Source organism: Cyprinus carpio, unplaced genomic scaffold (assembly GCF_018340385.1).
Source record: "Cyprinus carpio isolate SPL01 unplaced genomic scaffold, ASM1834038v1 S000006748, whole genome shotgun sequence".
NCBI lineage: Eukaryota > Metazoa > Chordata > Actinopteri > Cypriniformes > Cyprinidae > Cyprinus > Cyprinus carpio.
In genome coordinates this window covers 52,178-70,501 of record NW_024879347.1, presented here as the reverse complement: position 1 = coordinate 70,501, position 18,324 = coordinate 52,178, and the positions used below count along the sequence as shown (strand labels likewise).

The 18,324-nt window shown below is 36.2% G+C and overlaps 1 long non-coding RNA gene across 1 annotated transcript; it reads right to left on the bottom strand.

Annotated features, from left to right (window-relative positions):
* Positions 1-17,131: 17,131 nt before the first annotated feature.
* LOC122144658 lies at positions 17,132-18,069 on the bottom strand. The gene is made up of 2 exons (XR_006159807.1): positions 17,958-18,069; positions 17,132-17,756 (listed from the first exon to the last, which is right to left on the bottom strand). It is a non-coding gene; the product is annotated as an uncharacterized LOC122144658 (long non-coding RNA).
* Positions 18,070-18,324: the final 255 nt, after the last annotated feature.

The following is an 18,324-nucleotide window of genomic DNA, read 5'->3' as shown; positions in this document are numbered from 1 at the left end:
AATGTTTTTGGTCGTTTAGTAGTGTTGGATGATACACAGACTTCAGAGTTTTCCTCGGCAGAGGAAGTGAAACATTGGCGGAGTTCAGAGTGCTTTCCAGTGTTGCCAGTTTTTTTCAAAACCGCCAATTGCTACTCAAAACTATCCCAATCGCGTTTCAAGAAGGGTTCCCCGGAAAAAATCACATTCCAGGCGCTAAATATCACATTATTGAGGTCGCTTCAACTCGCAGACATGTAAAGCAACCGCAGCAATAGTGTTACAATATCCCAATCTGCGTCGGCGCTGCTTGGGTCTTTATCAACAAAATATTTTATCTGTACGCTCACGTGAACCTGCACACATGAAATCTCTCTGGGCCTGCTGACGATCTCTTTCGGCATCTCGCCTTCATCAGCCTACACCTTTATAAGTATCATATTTGTTTTATGCGCTTGGGCATAAATTTTATTCTCTGCAAGGTTATTTACTCAAACGTTTAAGATAAAGCGTTTGGTATTGCGTGATGGTTTATCTAGCAGACTAGTGCTGCATGATCAAGATGTTAAACTAATACATTCAATGTTTGCAACAACTCTTTTGTAGTGAGGCATTTCGAGGCTCGTTATTAAAGGCTTACAATCTTTATAGCCTACTGATAAAGATCGTTGCTCGCATTATTCCTTTCTGAAAAACGGGCTATGTTTCGCAGACCGTTAAGTATTTTTTGTCTTTGTTTATTCAGTCATTGTTTCATTTGCGTCTATCTACAATAATTCTGAATGCCTCGTACAGGAATGGGGGGTAAGTATTACAACTTAAGTCTTCTGTTGCATAGACCATTTCTGCAAAGAGGTCCTTGCTGTCTATTTCTGCACCAGCGTCCTCTGAATAAAAGCATGAATGTAAACGGACACGTTTTCCTACATGCTCAAACACTAAAGTGTTCCCAATACACAATATATTGACTAAGCATTTTATCATACTTTCGTACAATCCGTGTTCTTTTACTATTTTCAGGACATATTTAAGGCGATTAGCTCTAGCTTAGCTATGTGCCATTAGGTTGCTCTGATAAATAACTAGCTGGCGCTCTTTCTGTGTGGTAAGCTTTAAAGTATTCCATCTTGGAACTTGCACTCGTTAAGGCCTTCTATAGTCTGATGTTTTTATGTACTTCCTATCTATAGATTACTTCCTCTCGGATTTTCTCCTAAACTTCGTCAAAGTTTGGACCTGGAGGTTATAGTTACAACTATTCTGTTAATTTAGTTTGTGCTCCTTGACTTTAATATCCTGGACAGTGCATGCTTACTCATAACATCTGCTTTAAAGTTATACAAAAATCTTTGTGTAAGGGCTTTCTTTATGCTTTTACAGGATTCAATAGCTTCTGAAGTTTAATCGGCTATTAAGGCATCATTGTTAAATTGAATGCATTCTTATCCTTCTGCAAGGGTCACTCGTCGGGTTCCCATGGTTAAATGGAGTCATCAAGCTTCGTGGGAATTCCATGGCTGCAGATGCAGAGAACTTTGGCTCTCACCTCATCTTTACACAGATCACTCTTTGGACTGGCGCTATTATGAAGCAGGGGCCGTTCCCACTGTGGCCCGCCGGGGCCGTTCCATCTTCTGTGGCTCGCCGGGCCTTTTCTGCTGCCTATCGTGGCCTCTCTCTCACTGTCCGGCCTATCGTGGCCTCTCTCTCTCACTGTCCGGCCTATCGTGGCCTGCCTCTCTTTCTCACTGTCCGGCCTATCGTGGCCTGCCCCTCTCTCTCACTGTCCGGCCTATCGTGGCCTGCCCCTCTCTCTCACTGTCCGGCCTATCGTGGCCTGCCCCTCTCTCCCACTGTCCGGCCTATCGTGGCCTGCCCTCTCTCCCACTGTCCGGCCTATCGTCGCCTGCCCTTCTCTCCCACTGTCCGGCCTATCGTGGCCTGCCCTCTCTCCCACTGTCCGGCCTATCGTGGCCTGCCCCTCTCTCCCACTGTCCGGCCTATCGTGGCCTGCCCCTCTCTCCCACTGTCCGGCCTATCGTGGCCTGCCCTCTCTCCCACTGTCCGGCCTATGGTGGCCTGCCCCTCTCTCTCCCACTGTCCGGCCTATCGTGGCCTGCCTCTCTCTCCCACTGTCCGGCCTATCGTGGCCTCTCTCGGAGGCTCTGTGGTCTATCTTCATTGCCATATAAGCTAATACTTTAGCTATAATCTGATGTTGTATTCTTATGTCTGGCTAATTATCTCAATTTATCTCTTTCGTTCATGTTCCAGGATCCTCTAACAAATACTTCATCTGGTGCGTATTACATTTTTCTTCTTTCTTTTGGGGTAGGCTCCGCCTTGCCTTCGTCTTCGGCAGGATTAGCTGGTATCTACAAACTTCAGATCCACGCTCTGGATGGGGTCTACGCCAAAATATTCTATTTTTTGTGTTTTTGTAAATAAATACTTCAGTCTTATCTCTACCTCCTGAATCTTTCTGGTAGAACTTAAGTAGCACTTGAAAATCATCGTAGATCTACGAGTGCTCTAGAGTAATCGTAAAGGCCTAAGTGCATCGTAAGAAGACAGATTTATCCGGTCACCTGCAGGACAATCGGCAGATTACACCTTTAACTTGATTCAAGTGCAATGTGATTATGAAATGAAGAATTTGATTATGCTTTATTGTACACTTTATGACTCGTTTACTTTATTTTTTTATTAATTTATAAATTAAATAATTAAAAGGGGCAGGAAAAAAGAAAAACACATCTAAATTAAATGACTGAAGAAAAAAAACGAATAAAAGAAGTAATGTAGGAAATGCTTCAAAGACTTGGGGGAAAAATATGTCAATGACTTGCTGAAGTGCACGAAAGCCAGCTATCTCTCTCTCTCTCTCTATACTGTATATAAATAAATAAATTTAAATAAATGTATGCATTTAGCGCTTTTATCCAAAGCGACTTACAGTGCATTCAGGCTAACATTTTTAACATAATATATAAATATATAAAGTATATTATATATTATTATGTAAAGTATAATATATAATATGGTCCTGATATGAGATAAATATAATATAATATTGTATTGTATTATAGTTATTGTATCCAAGTTTTCTGTCTGGAATGCAGCATCAGGTCAACATAAATAAACGACCGTGTACTACAATGAAGAGCTATGCTATAAGGTGTGACATTTCAGAACTTGATAAACGGATAGCGACTCCTAAGTAGCACTTAAAGCACAGCTACGTGTGATTGCTTTACGTGCATTTTTGGGAAACGCACGTGACACAATAACGAACGATCGTAAAACTACTCGTAGAAAATGCTCTTAAGCGCTTAGATTAATCGTTATCACGAAACCCGGCCCTGTGTGTGGAAAATCAGAAAAAGGCCAAACAGAGGAGCAAAGCACCTGGGTATTCACTATGCCATTTCTGCCTGTTGACTATATGTGTAAATTGAAAACAAGTGTTTTCACAACTACTTTTAACAATTTCTACAATTTCTAAATATATCTAACAACATGTCATATTTCCCTTCCAGATTCAATGTCTTTGGTTTCATGTTCGGTGCCTCAACAGTAATGTGCCACCAGAAGTGATTTGTGATTTGATCTTATAGGAGCTTATGCTGAAAGTGTGTTTAAACAGCAAGAAATGTGTCTTGCGTATTTGATATGTTATCGAATTACTTTTGTAGTGTTTAGTTTATGTTTGATATTGGTCTATTGGTGTATGCAAATTTCCAGTGTGCTTTTGTTTTGTTCTTTTTTTCATATTCATTAATACAACATATTCCTTAAGAGTTTAGGCAGTACAGTATAATCATTCCAAGTAATTTTTTATATGTATTTTTGTTTTTTGTATTGTATTCATATTACTGTCTTACATTATTTAAATACTTAGTTACTCAGGGATTACTCATTTATATTATTTATATTCTTCAGTTGACATAAAAAAGGTACATTTTCTTATGATTAAGTAATGTTTGAACAGGATGTTGGACATGTAATCTATGCGATTTTTTTATAGGCAAGGATGTAAGTCCACTATTTTAAGAGCTGTTATTTGTTGCTAATTGATATTTGAAGATTGCAAGCTCTGCTTAAGAAACCACAGTCACATCTGTATTTTTAACTGATCTTATCTATATCACCTGATTGTCATGTCATACTGACCCAGCTCTGACTTTTGTCTGATTGGTAAATTTTACATTTCCCAACAGACAAAAATTGTGTGGTGTAGTCAGATGATGTAACTCTGTAGTCTGTGTGTATGTATGTATATATATATATATATATATATATATATATATATATATATATATATATATATATATATTTGGATTTACAATTTGGATTTTTTTTCTCCTTTTCCTTTTCCTTTTATTTTAATATTTAATTCTTATCATTTATAATTATTACTTATGATTCATGATAATTGTTGTTAATACATTTTAGGGAAAGACTTTGTCTGCCTGGATCTCTCTTTGCATCACATATTGTTGTAGTGCATGTTGTCTTCTGCTGGCCTTTTAAGTGAATGCTGTTTGTAAAAACTCACTTGCATTTGTGAAGGAGAAATTATTGTGACATTTGATATGTTGATAGTTCACTTTTTATTCATTATCTACAAAATACTTAAAAGACCTAAATGATTCTTTCCTGATTACAATGCAACATTTCTAAAGATAGTATTTTATGTGGCCAGGGAAACTTCCTACATACAGCTCAATGCATGTGGACTGAAGTAACAATGCACTTTAAACAAGTTTTGCAGATGTTTGTTCCAGTTTCTTTCCTGATAAGCTTTATGTATAGCTGCTTTTCAAACTCAACTAACTGTAATAAATAAGCCAATCGGCATGGTGTAGTGTGTCCTTTGGAATGTGCTTAATAAAAAAGTGATTTGGGGTTAACTTGGGCAAACACTTAAAAATTATGGAAACGTTAAGGTGCAGGTAGCATCAGGACCATGGACAGTGCCATGAAATACAAGCATAACCTAGTTTTCCTTTAAAATTAATCATTTCAAGTTTGTTTCAGGTTTAATGCTTACTTCAATATTCTGTACGGTTCATAAATATAATATTACCTATATATATATATATATATATATATATATATAGATATATATATATATATATATATATATATTTTTTTTTTTTTTTTTTTTTATACATGGATGTTGGAAATGTATCTTTTAGAGCAAATACTTGGACTTTCAAGACTTCTGATATGATGTAGAGGGGTCAGATAAATATTTAGCAACTTGTTTTGTAACAGTGTGAGCCTCTTTTCAAAAAGTTATTGAACTGGAAGGTGGTCTCTATGAAGAAACCCATAGAATAAAGAGATGTTGTAAAATGTATAATTTCGAGCAAATACTTGTACTTTCAGGACTTCTGATATGAAGGAGAGGGTCAGATAATTATTTAGCAACTTGTTCTGTATCGGTGTGAGACTCTTTTAAAAAGTTATTGAACTGGAAGTGAAGGTAGTTGTCTTTATGAAGAAATACAGAGATGCTGTAAATTTATCATTTTGAGCAAATACTTGTACTTGTAAGACTTTTGATGTGTTCTACAAGGTCACATAAATATTTAGCAACTTGTTTTGTAACAGTGTGAGCCTCCTTTGGAAAGTTATCGAACTGGAAGGTGTCTCTATGAAGAAACCCATAGAATACAGAGATGTTGTAAATGTATCTTTTAGAGCAAATACTTGTACTTTCAGGACTTCTGATATGATGAAGAAGGTCAGATAATTATTTAGCAACTTGTTTTGTAACAGTGTGATCCTCTTTTAAAAAGTTATTGAACTGGAAGGTGTCTCTATGAAGAAACCCGCTGAATACAGAAATGCTGTAAATGTATCTTTTAGAGCAAATACTTGTACTTTCAAGACTTCTGATATGATGAAGAAGGTAAAATAATTATTTAGCAACTTGTTTTGTAACAGTGTGAGCCACTTTTAAAAAGTTATTGAACTGGAAGTGAAGGTAGGTGTCTCTATGAAGATATACAGAGATGCTGCAAATGTATGGTTTAGGGCAAATACTTGTACTTTCAAGACTTCTGATATGTTGAAGAGGGTCAGATAATTATTTAGCAACTTGTTTTGTAAGAGTGTGAGCCTCTTTTAAAAAGTTATTTAACTGAAGGTGTGTCAATGGAGAAATGGAATACAGTGATGGTACTGTACTTTTTGAACATCTACACTAAATACTTGTACATTAAAGACTTGATGTATGTCATTTAGAGTCAAATAAATATTTTGCAACTTAGCACTAGGTCCCTTCTTTTTAAAAGCTGTTGAAGTGGATTGTGGAAAAGTCATTGTGGAAACCCATAAAAAACAGTGATGGTACAAATTTAATATATATGTGAGGCACAAATTCTTTATAAACCATCTTGAAGAAAGTTTTGCCATAGTTTTAGAAATGTTCACCCAAAATCAACATCCTGTTTGCCGTCATGATTTCTGAGTACTTGTCAATAATCTGATGGATTCAGTACCATGCAAAGTGACTGTAAACATCGATCAATGCATATGAATTGTGAGAGTTTAATGTTAAACAAAGATGTCATAAAACAGGAAAACATAAAAGATAGTTTAGCCATTCTTTTCATTCAACTCCCGGAGAACACTTTTACACTGTTAAGTCTTTATCATACTTAAAATCAGAAAAACAGAGGTGAATAAAACAGCAAGACATGGACTGTAGTATGTTCTGTAGGGTCCAGACAAGATGTTCCAACTAGAGAAGTTGACCCATGTTTTCAAAACCTACTGAAATAAATCATATGTCATTGTTAAAACCAACACATCAACACAGTTCTTGTTTATCTGGAGGCAAATAAATAAATAAAAACAGTTGTTTTAACTATGCCATAAACTATGTTCAGGATAGTACACATGATTTTCCACTTGTCTGAATTGTTACCAAATTACAGTTCATGTACTTTCATTCTTTTTAATTTCCTAAACATCTTTTCAAATACCATCATTATAATGCAATTTTAATTGTTGCTAAAGGAAAATCTATAGCATTAGAAGACATAATGTAAGTGATATTTTCTGGTACATCTGTAGTTGGCTAAAGAATATTTGTCTGTTTGCACACAATAAAAAACAATTAGAACTTTTTAGACGGTCCCTAACGAATTTCCCGCACTACATTGGACATTCAGTGGACATTCGCAAGTAAATATGCCATCAAAACAATATTTGGCCATTTTGATCGATTGTGAAAACAATGAAGTAGGTTCACAATGATGTCGCTGATTAGAATATGAAAAAAATAATTTTATTGCACATATAATTTGAAAGTTATTGAACGCTGAAATGTGTGAAAAGTTGTGAATGTGCGAATATAAAACCAACTTTACCCAAGTGTGATGGTACAATTTTAATATATATGTGAGGCACAAATTCTTTATAAACCATCTTGAAGAAAGTTTTGCCACTAGTTTTAGAAATGTTCACCCAAAATCAACATCCTGTTTGCTGTCATGATTTCTGATTCCTTGTCAATAATCTGATGGATTCAGTACCATGCAAAGTGACTGTAAACATAGATCAATGCACATGAATTGTGAAAGTTTAATGTTAAACAAAGATGTCATAAAACAGGAAAACATAAAATATCCTTAAAAACATTCTTAAGACTAAACAACAATGGGGAAAAAATACTATAAAATTGACTAATATATGACTAAATCAGTTAAATTAGTTAATGATTATTATAAATGAGTATATGATTAAATGCAATAATTAAATCATGAAATGATAATGAATGAATAAATGAACAATAAAGAAAGAAAGTAAAACACAACACTAATGCATGGTTGCTCTCTTGAAGCAAAACACACAGTTTGTTTTTGAGGATCCTTAGATCCTTCAAAACTGATTGTAAATCAGATAATGTTCTTGAAGTTTTGCAGACTTGACCTGAAGATCCGTTATATGTGTGAATGTGATTCCTCAGAGTGCAAATTCTCATACCAAATGAGATGATGATCCACTAATGCAAATGTGAATTTGTTTGTGTAAAGCACAAATGCAATCAAACATTTCAGATCAATTTACAGACACAGTTTTTTACTGCTCTTGTAAAAACAGTGTCTGTTGACTGCAATGTGTTCATGTGAGGGAGATGCTCATTTATTCGTAGTTGTGAGACTCTGCTTGTATATTTGTAGTTTTAAGGATCTCTGTGCGCATCATTTGCAGGGCAGCGCTTCATTTTGTTAGTAGATTTATTCTACTATATGGATGGTTGGCTGCAGTGTTGAGATCACATGACCAAATTAACGTTACATGTTTTATCATGTGAAGCCTTGAACAATACTTTTAATTACTGAATAAACCAATCATGAGTGATAAATGTGACAACTTTTGTATTGTATATACAATACTCTGTATCATTATTGGTCATATGTTTTTACATCATGTTTATTATTTCTTTATTGCTGTATTTGTGTTCATTGTGTCAGTGATCACATGGATAATATCTGTAGAATAGAATATGCTGATCGTCACTCTCACACATCCAGGAAACCAGATCGTCACATTTTAGTCATTTTCATATTAACTGTGTTTAATTCGCCATTTATTGCATTTAATTTCTACCTTTACTTTCCTTCATCTTTACCAAAGCTTCTTCCTCTTTGGCATATTCCTTCATTCTTGACGAGTGTGAGATTGATTTCAGATCCTCTCCTGTGTGTGCTGGTCTGCAGGCAGAATCTCAGAATTCAAACATCACAAAACCATGAAGGGACCAGTTTAGTCACTTCAGAGATAGAAATCAAAAATTTACAGTTAAAAATATAACAATATAAATGATTAATGTAATGTTGTCTATTGTTTGCAATGTATGATCTCCCTTTTTTATCAGTATATTACGTGATCACAGTGAATCAAAGATAAAGAGACATGACAGATATATTAATAGAAAGCATGACATGTCTACTTTTAAACGAAGCAATTCATATCAAAACAAATATTCTGTGATAAAGTAATCTATATGAAACCAACGCGATGTCCAGACTTTCCCATCTGGCTTTATTGGGCCCTATTTTAATGATCTAAGCACAAGGTCTAAAGCGCACGACGCAAGTGTGTCCAAATGTTTAACGACAGGAAAAATGGTCGGCGCGCCCAGCTGGTGTATGGTAGGGTTGTACCTATACTCTTAATGAGTAATGGGCATGTTTTGGGCATAACGTGCAATAAACCAATCAGAGTCTCATCTCCCATTCCCTTTAAGAGCCAGTTGCGCTTGTGCCATGGCGGATTTGCTATTTACACGGCGAAATTTGCAAACGCAAAGACAGAACGCGTTTTTAGAGATGAAACTGAACTGCTCATGCACGAGCAAATAGGTAGCCTAATTCTGAAATGCAATGATTATCCATTATGACATGTAGGCATTTGTATAAGTATGTATCCTACACAATAATAATCTTTTAAATTGCAATCCTTAATTATTATTATTTTTTATATTTGGCATGTCTGCTGCTGTGCATCCCTGTGTGATAAGCAGAGTGTATGCACGCTACTGCTACTGCTTATAATATCAATAGCGCTCTCAGCGCGTGGGCGTGATCTCATTAGAGATTTTAGGCTCTATCATACACCCAGCGTGACGAAACCTTTGAAAACATGCTACACTAACGCAATGAAAACAGGCTACACTAATTGATTCTTGGGATTTAAGAATCTATATCGTTCTGTAAAAAAAGAGAATCAATAAATATCGAGATATCTATATTTTTTACACAGCCCTACTGTCTTCTAAATGTGTGCCAGATTCTATGGACTGCCATAGACTCGAGAAGAAGAATAATAATAAGAAGACGGTTTGCCTTGAGTTTCCTTGTCTTTTAGTACATTATAAATGGCAACTAAATCACTTTCATCTAATAAATCAACGTATGATTGTTCTATTGCCAAGTGAACCAGAGTAAACCACTCAGAAATGTTTACAAAGACATTTACAAAATTTTACAAAATTAGAATAAAACATAGTTAGTGTAGTTAACTAGTCAAGTATTTAAATAATTAACCTGTTTAGGCTGTTGGTGTCTGGGCTTAATTATGTATTAATTTTAAATGACATAAGACTTTGTGACTTCCTGCACTTTCTATACGTTATACTTCAGTACAGTAAAAGTACTAAAATCTGTTATTATAGTCATTTTATAATAAATTCAAAAGCAAGACATGGAGAGAAAAAAAAAGAAAAGAAAACTAGCTAGTTGAAATGGCAGCTGAGCTAATGAGCGATCCTCTGCTACCATCTACTGGTTATAATGCTAATTTTGTGTCATTTTCATCTTTAAAGTCTTTGTTTTCTGCCAGGAGACACATTTTTGGCACACTTTTTCATGTCATCTACATGAACAACCTTTGTATGTGGCTTCATTCATGTGCCCTTCAAAAATATGGTTTGTAGATATGTTGTCCCCAATGTCTTCAGGTTGACCTTGTTCTTATGAACTGCTGTCTTTGAAATTTTAAGGATGGAAGCAATCTGACACTGTAGCCCTGTAAAAGGATAGTGACGACCATAGCAGGGATTTTATACATTTCCTCATTAAATAAGATTTGGCTTAGGTGATCACCTAATACGTTATTAAGCAGAATGAGGTGTGCCTGTGTTGGAATTCAACAGACAATACAATGGAATGGCTGTCGTACATGTAGATATGCTGATTGAAAAAAAAAAGAAAAAAAAAATTAAGAGACCACTCCAATTTTTTTTTTTTTGTTTTTTTTTAAAGAGCTGTCTAATGGCATTTTGTAACAAATAATTCTCATTGTACATTTTCCACCAATCTCATTTTTATATATATTGTTGAAAAGTGGTTGTATTTATCTTTCCAAAATCAATTCCAGGTGGTAAATACTGGCCTCAAAAATAAAATGGTTTCTGACTCTGGTATATCTGGCAGTTTATGTGTGAGTGTGATGATTTCACTGCATAGTGAACATGCAAAAGACACGAGACAACAGTGTTCTACATTCATAATAGTAAACTGAGTGTAAAGCAGATAATGTGCTTGCTTGCACACTTGGTCTGAAGATTATGTAGATAGCATATAGTGATATTATAGTTTCAGTAAAGGGAGATGCTGATGTGTTTAGTCTAAAAAATATCCACTCGTGCAATAGGGCAATTTATTAGAGCTACACATACCAAAAAGTTGGGACAGGTAGCAATAAGAGGCCGAAAAGTTAAATGTACATATAAGAAACAGCTGGAGGACCAAACGGGCTTTCTGGCTACAGAATTGCCCTGATCCTTTTGCTGAATTGGTTTATTTAATTTTTGGAATTTGTTGGGTTGATGTTAGAACTGCTTTCAAAGTGTTGCAAAATAATTTGCAGCGAAAAATAGTGGAGCAATATCAGAAAGGAGTTTCTCAGAGAAATATTGCAAAGAGTTTGAAGTTATCATCATCTACAGTGCATAATATCATCCAAAGATTCAGAGAATCTGGAACAATGTCTGTGTGTAAGGGTCAAGGCCGGAAAACCATACTGGATGCCAGTGATCTTCAGGCCCTTAGACGGTACTGCATCACATACAGGAATGCTACTGTAACGGAAATCACAACATGGGCTCAGGAATACCAGAAAACATTGTCGGTGAACACAATCCACTGTGCCATTTGCCGTTGCCGGCTAAAACTCTATAGGCCAAAAAAGAAGCCATATCTAAACATGATCCAGAAGCACAGGCGTTTTCTCTGGGCCAAGGCTCATTTTAAATGGACTGTGGCAAAGTGGAAAACTGTTCTGTCATCAGACAAATCAAAATTTGAAGTTCTTTTTGGAAAACTGGGACACCATGTCATCCGGACTAAAGAGGAGAAGGACAACCCAAGTTGTTATCAATGCTCAGTTCAGAAGCCTGCATCTCTGATGGTATGGGGTTGCGTGAGTGCGTGTGGCATGGGCAGCTTACACATCTGGAAAGGCTCCATCAATGCTGAAAGGTATACTCCAAGTTCTACAACATATGCTCCCATCCAGACATCGTCTCTTTCAGGGAAGACCTTGCCTTTTCCAACATGACAATGCCAGACCACATACTGCATCAGTTACAACATCATGGCTGCGTAGTAGAAGGATCCGGGTACTGAAATGGCCAGCCTGCAGTCCAGATCTTTTCACCCATAGAAAACATTTGGCGCATCATAAAGAGGAAGATGTGACAAAGAAGACCTAAGACAGTTGAGCAACTAGAAGCCTGTATTAGACAAGAATGGGACAACATTCCTATTCCTAAACTTGAGCAACTTGTCTCCTCAGTCCCCAGACGTTTGCAGACTGTTATAAAAAGAAGAGGGGATGCCACACAGTGGTAAACATGGCCTTGTCCCAACTTTTTTGAGATGTGTTGATGCCATGAAATTTAAAATCAACTTATTTTTCCCTTAAATGATACATTTTCTCAGTTTAAACATTTGATATGTCATCTATGTTGTATTCTGTACGTAAAAACGGTGTTGCAGAAAAGTACCCAGAGGTACGTATTTTTTATGAGACCAGGTTGGTTTTGGTACATGTTAGCCAAAGAATGAATACCAAGTCGTGGCCAAAAGTTTTGGCAGTGACATAAATTTTGTATTTTACAAAGTTTACAGCTTTAAGGGTTACTCCACCACAAAATGAAAATTTTATCATTAATCACGTACCCCCATGTCGTTCCAAACCCGTATAAGCTTTGTTCGTCTTCGGAACACAATTTGAGATATTTTGGATGAAAACTGGGAGGCTTGAGACTGTCCCATAGACTGCCAAATAAATAACAGTGTCAAGGTCCAGGAAAGTATGAAAAGCATCGGCAGAATAGACCATCTGCCAACAGTGATTCAACCGTACTGTTATGGAGCGACGAGAATACTTTTTGTACACAAAGAAAATAAAATTAACGACTTTATTCAACAATTCCTCTCCTCTGTGTTTTTGAAGTTCTCCTCTGAAGTTCTCCTCCATGTCTCTAAATTAGCGTAGCGCCATTTGGGCAAATCTGAGGTTCTTGACTTTGAATTGAAAGCATCAAAGCATCAGTGTCTGGGTGATTAGTAGTGACACTATATAGATCTGTTAGGTTTATATTCAGTGAGTGCATCTGCAATGTAAGCCACTGAGTGATTTATAAACAAATAATACTACTTTATAATCAATCCTAAATGTAACTGGAAGCCAGTGTAAAGACCTGATGACTGGTGTGATATACTCAGATTTTCTCATTCTAGTCAGAAGAAATCTTTTGCATATGAATAAGACAGTTCCACAGCACACAAAAAATGTGTTTATTTTCGCTGCAATAGGCAGATGAAATTCCATAGATCTGACAGGTTTTTCTGGGACTTTAATGCTTTTCATCTGATTTCTGAGACCTGACTCTGATGGCTGAGAATGAAGTTTGTTTATCAAGTCTTACCTCCCACAGACTCATCTTCTCTCCTTTCTGCTTCTCTGTGACTACTTCATTCAAAAAAAAAAGAAAAAAAAAGAAAAATCTGATGTCTATTTACAGGAGACAATATTTTAGTCAAAATAAGATCATCATATTTTTTAATTAGAAACATACTTTAGTTTCGTCCAGTTCTTGAAGTGGAAATACAAAACTGCCGGTAGCATGTGAGAAGTGCCGGCCCGGAACAGCAGAAAAATTCATCTTACTAAGGGTTACTAAATGCTGCTATGGCTTACAGGTGTGTACCAGCCCATTTCGAGTGCTGGTTTTGTAATTTTTGAACATCTCAACTTCATGTGGACACTCCTGCATGAAAACCTGCACATTGCAGTTGCAGTTAAACACATAGACGCACAGGTTTTCGGTTTTGGGTTAAACTGTATTGCCTTTCAAGCATTGATTGGGTGTTTGCATAAAAAATTATTTATTTATTGTGGGATTATCACTCTAAATTAATACAATGCCAAATAAAGTCAATTATAACTCAAACTTGAGATTTTACTGGGGTCTAGCAACACCCACATTTTTAACTAATACATCAAGGGGCTATTTCAATGTTAAGCTACTACATCTTATCTATATCTACCGTATCTATTTACATGGAAACTGGAAGACATAATGACTTTTCTCACTTGAAATAATTAACCTAGGGTCATTCTAAACCCGGGAAGAGGTAACCCTGAGTTTTTCCTGAATGCACTTGTCGGTGGACGGTAAGAATAAAACCATTTCTTCTTCACTCCCGTTTACATTTTTTTCAGACGTTATTTGAAATTTTTCAATCAAAGGGTAAAATGACTGTTAACGCAACATGCGCTGTTTCTGTGACTATCCAAAGCACATGAATATGATCCACATGACTGGTTCTCTGTTGCTAAGCATCCAGCAGTAATATTCTAACACCGCTCAGTTTCACACTGTACAAGGTTGGCACCACAATTCGGGGTTAACAATGCAGAGCAGGGCTTCATAACCCCCAGGTAAAAGCAGTGCTAACCCCACTTCTATATTACATGTGTGAAGCATACCTTTACCTTTAGGTAAAAGTGGTGTTTAGAACAACGACAACCAAAGTTGAGTTAAGCAAAGTGAGCAAAGCCCTAGGGTTGGTGAAAAGAGGCTGCAAACCTGTTTGAAAACAATTATTTTTGCCATTCAGTCAAAAGATCCACAATTTTACCTTCAGTAATCATATGCATGTTTTTTTTTTTCTTTCTTTTTTTATAATCTAATTGATGAACTTATTATACAGTACAAACAAACAAACAAAAACATGTTATGTTTTGGTTTGGATGAATGTCTAAATCTTTAAAAAAAATACAGTGAAAGACAGTAAATAAGAAAAATACAGTTTAAAAAGTACAGTCTTCCGGTATATCTCCATCAGTCTCTACATTTTACACTTGCTTTGCTTTGTTTTATCCTCTTTTCAAAAAATGACCCTGGTGATTGATGAAATCCTGAGCTTTTGGCAGTCATCAAGTTCAGACTGACGTCTCATCAGCGTTGGGTTCTTTGTGTGTTTGTGATGTCTGAACATCTCTGAGATTTCCTCTGCAGACCAAAACACACAGGAGAGGATCTGAAATCACTCTCAAACTCATCAAACAGAGAGACATTACAAACCAAGATATGTGGACTCCACTCATAGTGACGAAATCTAAACAGGTGACCAACATGAAAGGTAAGTACAGCATTACAAAGGTAAGAATAGCAACAGTAAACACTGAACGTGTGTTTTTGCCGACAGGAGTGGGAGGAGCTTTACAGGTGATTATAAAAGTTACAGCCAATAAAACACAGAGATGCCGAACTTGTGCCAAGCCTGAACTGAGAAGGAATCAATATTTTTTAAGGATTTAATGTATTCAGCATGGGAAAGACAATCACAAGTATGGAGATTATGATGTAACAGGGGCATGAAAAAATATGAGCAGAACACAGTGGATATTTCACTGTCAAAACCCCCTCTTGAGCCACCAGCTGATGCAGATGAAAACCACAAAAACTTAATACTAAAGATTGTTCATCCTTGTAAGAGTACCAATGTGTGTCATTTGCGAATAGCCTTGTCACTGAATAGAGATTTATGAGCTGTTCAATCAGGTCACCGAGGAGGAAGAGGACGATGAAGGCTGAGATCTGGCCTCTGATCTTTCTGTGAAGGTGCAAAAGACGAAAACCCCAAACCAGAGCTGGCAGACCCACACAAACACTTATGATGAGGAAAATAATTGGTCTGAAGTCTGGAGAATAATGTTGATGAAAATATGAAACATTCATTTTCTGAGGCTTATTTTATATTTTAGTAGCTGTGGCAGGATCACTGTTGTTGTTGTTTTATCCTTGAACAACTGTGCACTAATAAAGGGAAGAAATTGGGACAAAAATTAATTACTTTTCATTATTACTTTTCATTATATTATATTGTATTGTGTTATATTACAAAATAAATAAAAACAAAATAAACTGCACTTGCAGATAATATAATATTAATTAAATAAAAGGCCACTTAAGTGACTTAAAAATAGACACTTTCATGCGTTGTTTTTTTTTCTTAACACTCTTACGTACACTTTTAAAAAGTGACCTTTGTAATAATGTCAAATTAAAAGTTTTACTTTGCAGTACATTTTAAATCTTTATTTTTAGTAAAGTGTCATGTTTTAAATAAGTATATTTATTTTGATGTGTTGTTTGATGTCAACTTAAGTGTAGAATAAATGTAAAGTACTTGATTATAATTTTAAATATAATTACATTTAAAGTTAATACATTATCGCATTGGTACATTAAATTGCAACTTCATCATTACAAATATATTTAAATACATTCATGCTGTGTTTGTGATGCTTAAAAAGTGAAAAAGTGATGTGACATACAGCCAAGTATGGTGACCCAAACTCAGAATTATTGCTCCATAATTCGTGCCTCCAAAGTGCACACACACACAGCGGTGAACACACACACACACCGTGAACACACACCTGGAGGAGCGGGCATCCATTTATGCTACGGCTCCCGGGGAGCAGTTGGGTTTTAGTGCTTTGCTCAAGGGCACCTCAGTTGTTGTTTTGACGGCCCGAGACTCGAACTCACAACCTTAGGGTTAGGAGTCAAACTCTCTAACCACTAGGCCACGACTTCCCCACAAATAGGAATATTGCGACAGGAATATTTGAGAAAAATAGAAGAAAATTAATCAAAGTTGAGAGGAGATGGAATTTTTAACTGACTGCAGTGAGGAGCTTGTTCTTTTAAAACTTGAGGGTTTTGTTGGAGTGTTTTCTCTCAAAATCAGCTCACTTGAGCGGCGACAGGTGACTGATGAGCAGCAACTGAACAAACCGATCAAAGTGAATGAAAACTCTTTAAGCAGAGGGGGTAAATACCCATTTTGGGTTAATTTGATAGATTAAATTACATTTTAAAATACTCGTAATCAGACCACAGTTATTCTTTTATGGATTACATATTATCCATACCCACATGCAGAGGTGTACATACAAAAGTTTGGTATCATTTTACAGGAAATCCTTTGAAATTACATAAAACACTGTTGAAATTGATAAAAATGGTTTTATATGTTGTCTGTGTTATAATAAATGGGGGAAAAAAAAGGCGCTTTTTGATTTTTTTTTTTTATAAACTGAAGTTTGAAATTGTATAGCTCAGGTTCTGAGAGGTCCAGCATCCTGCAAACAATTGTATTTGTTTCCAGCACATGTCAGCTAATAGAGGAAAAAGGAAATTTGTTTCTATCATAATCTATGCAAAAGTTATTCTATTCCATCTAAAGGGAGGAATAATACCCTTTTTGTATACATTTTCCGCCTACCCACATTTGAAGTCTACCCATACCCACATATAGTAGAATAAAAGCAATATCTTTATATCCTTTTACAGAAAACCCTTTGAAGTGACATAAAAAGCTGCTGTTTGTGACAAATAGTATTATTTATGTTGTTTCCCATATGATGAACCACCTCAATACAATGTGCTTTTTTTGTGTGTGTGTTTTCAGAACAGTCTTTGAAAGAGGATAAGTCAAACTGCAAACTAGCAAACTGCTTTAAATTATTAAATAAATCTGGTCTATCACAATCTAAAATAGAATCCACAATCTCCAGCTTCATATCATTTCATTTATGTCCATTCTGTATTGGTGTAATGATTGGGAGATCTTACCTGTCTCAATCATCTGTAATATTTCATATTCCAGCCTCCCTTCTGTTGTTTTGACGCATTATCAGCGCTTATCCGCTGCCCGAAGCTTGTACACGACCTTCGGAACGTCAACAAACGAATATATGTTTATCCACACAGTACTGTAATAATCCATGTGTATTTACTGTACTTTCACTGAGATGCATCATGTACTGTACTTTTCTGTCAATAAACAGTTTACCCTATTGTTAGCAGAGCTTCCACGCTTCAAAATAAAGAGTCAAATATATAAAAGTAACTAACAAGCGTATAGCCTCACCAGATGCGCGTCCTGTCCTCTCCACGGTGACGGTGGTCATCCATAACTTGTAGTATGATTATTATACATTTGATAATCACCGCGACGCGAGTTATTCCGCGTGTAAGCTGTGTTTACAGGAAGCGAGAACTCAATACCCCATCGGCCAGCGCTTCCCCGGTTGAGGAGGATGTGGTCATCACTGTCCACTCCATCCCCCGCTACTGTCTAAGAGGTGTCAAATTCAGCAGCTCTGAGTGGAGCACACAGCTCAGACTGACAGCTGAAGGGACAAATAGTGGTTCACAAAAGAGATCCGATCGATATATCAGAAGAAAGACGCTTAGGCGCATCTTCTGATATGGAGAGCGCTTCTGTCTCAAAAAGT